General features: G+C 61.5%; 1 pseudogene; it reads left to right on the top strand.

Moving 5' to 3' along the window:
- The window catches only part of LOC147042766 (28S ribosomal RNA), an 8,436-nt pseudogene that overhangs the window by 3,459 nt on the left and 2,477 nt on the right, over positions 1 to 2,500 (top strand).

Raw genomic sequence — 2,500 nt, 5'->3', positions numbered from 1 at the left:
GAGGATCCTGGGGCCGCCGTCTGATCTCGGCTGCGGTACTCATGTAGCTCCCTCTCCCCGGTGGCTCGTCTGATCCCGGCGGGCTCCGAGTACCCCATTTCCTATCTGACCGACTGGCATTCATGACCTGCCTTGGTAGGGCCCCCATCGGCCTCGGCTTGCCGACACTGGTGGACGGTTCCTACCCACTGCGGGTCGCTCTCTAGCACCTTGCAGGCTGGCTTGTGCGCTCGCTCGGCGCCCTGCTGGTACGCCTGGTGTGACTGAAAGGTGGCGAGGCTGAGACGAACCGAGACGGTGTTGATGCCGTTGCACATAGTGATAATAAACAAAGGCTGGATGTGGCGCCTTCTGTCGAATGTAATTTCTCAAATCCTAGCGGAAACGCAATACTGTGAAGCCTGGGCAGCCGTGATGCGTGCTGGTCGCTGGATGGCTTTACGGGGAGCGAGCTCGGCGTCTCTGATGGGGGCCTCTCCCAAGTGGGTCAGACTGTGGACTTGGCTTTGGTTGGGGGCAGGCCCTACTGGGTCGTGCCGGCTGCTGCCCGGGTTTGATTCTTAGTAAAGTCTTAAAGGGAACGGTGACTGAGCTCTGGCTGAGCCGAGCTGCCCAGGATTGCGGACCTGGGTTATCAAGAACCGCGGAGGCACGGCTTAATGGGGGGTCGTGACTGCTCGAGCGACCTCGTCTTCGCGTGCTTGAGGTTGGGTGCGTGTATGGCGTGTGATCAACCGCCTCGGAGGCCATGGGGACCAACTTTCGGGGTTTGGCTGAGGGTCCTCAAACGGCTGTAGTCATGTCTACAGACCATGTTGCGAAAACTCCTTTGGTTCGGAAGTCCGTGTCACAGCTGCACAGAGTCGGAGTCACAGTCAGTCTGGCCGGTGGAGCGGGTGGATCCAGGCTGGCGAAGCTCCTGACAACTCCTCAGTGGCACTGGTGGCCGCCGTCGGTCTGGTTATGAGAATATGGGCGACGGATGCCATGATGGTGCCACAGCTTGTTTCTGAGAGGGCATTTTGACAGAGATGCCTGTGGTATGTTGTGCGGGTGTGAGTCGCAGGCATATCACTGACGAGTGGGGTTGTCCGACGCGTGTCGGGTAACGAAACGAGTGAGGTGGATTTGGAGGTCCCTGTGTGACGGCACGGCAAGCAGTTTGCAGGGTGAGTGAGACACCCTGCGGCTGTTGCACTAGTCAAGGAAGCAGGTCAGAGCCTGTGCTGACCGAATCTCCTGCTTCTTCCAACTTGGCTGGTTTTGAACGCTATGCTCGTGGTTGTGCCCAGGCAGGACCGGGGGACTGGCCCCTCGGACTGGGTTTCGGCCGGGAAGCAACTGATGAGGCTGTCTGCCACGTGAAAAGTGCGTGGAGTTGATCCCAGGGTTCTCAAAGGGACGGGGCTTGATAGCCAGGTCTGCGGGGAGGCTTGCCGGAGGGTAGGCTGAACGGTAGCTGGCGGTCGCTTACTGGCCGTGCGAGGGCTTTCGACTCGGTTTCCCATGGTCATGGCCTGTGTGTAGTGGGAAGCTGGGCGTGCTGGACGCGTGAGGGTGATTCGTCGCCCGTGTGGGCTGCTCATCGGGGTGGGCTGCGGTGGCACCGACACCGAGCTCGCAGTTGCGGGATTGGAATGTGGAGAGGGACTTGTCTCTATGACCCTGCCTTCCTCGCTATGGATTCTCTCATCCATGCTTTCGAACGCTTGTGCCGCTTCTTCTGGGGCGAAGGCCGAATTCGCTGCGGCTCCTGCCATGCTGGGCTACTCCAGATGGGCTGCTTGATGAGGGGACTTTGTCCTGCTCAGGATGGTGGTCCGCGGGACAGGCCGGTGTGGTTGGTGGTAGCCAGGAGGACGTTGGTGAAAGGGGAGGCGACAGGTGGCGCGAAGCAGTGGTTGTCCCGGCTCGTCCGCAGTCGGGGGGCCATTGCCTAGCATGCGCGCGGTGGCGCGCGGGGCCTTGGCTGTCTGTCGTGGTTCCCAATACAGGTTGGTGGGCCTGGACACCTCATTGGTCTCTGTGGATGTGGAAGATCCCTGGAGTGTGGTACGGTGCGAGGGTCTGCCCGGACGGTTTGGGGGTCACTGTGGAGATGGACCGGGGCGGTGTGTCGTTTAGCGACACTGGGGCACCGTCCCGGCTGCTGTTGCGGGTCCGTCAGTCGTCCCGGCTGGCGGCTTGCTGGTGGCTTTGCCTGGGATGCCTTGTGGGCCTGGGTGTGGGTGCGTGTGTGCTCCGTAATGATGGGATCGGGCCTGTGGACCCGCGGGGCCTTCAGCTGGGGGGCCTCGTTAGGGAAGTGGTCTGGTTGGTGTCACACGTCGAGCTGCTGCATCGTGCCTGGGGTCTCTGGTGGGACAACCTGCTGGGTGTCTGGGTGGGGTCGTTGGCTTGGAAGATCGCCTGTAACAGGGTGGTTCCCCGTGGCCTCTGAGACTGGACGGCGGCAATGGGGAGTAGTCGAGGAGGCTGCATGGGGTGGCGCCCGACTTGG

This window comes from Syngnathus leptorhynchus, chromosome 17 (genome assembly GCF_054491065.1).
Source record: "Syngnathus leptorhynchus isolate UIUO chromosome 17, UIUO_Slep, whole genome shotgun sequence".
NCBI classification, from domain to species: Eukaryota; Metazoa; Chordata; class Actinopteri; order Syngnathiformes; family Syngnathidae; genus Syngnathus; species Syngnathus leptorhynchus.
Note: the sequence above shows the minus strand (reverse complement) of the source record. Positions and strands in the feature narration are given on the sequence as shown.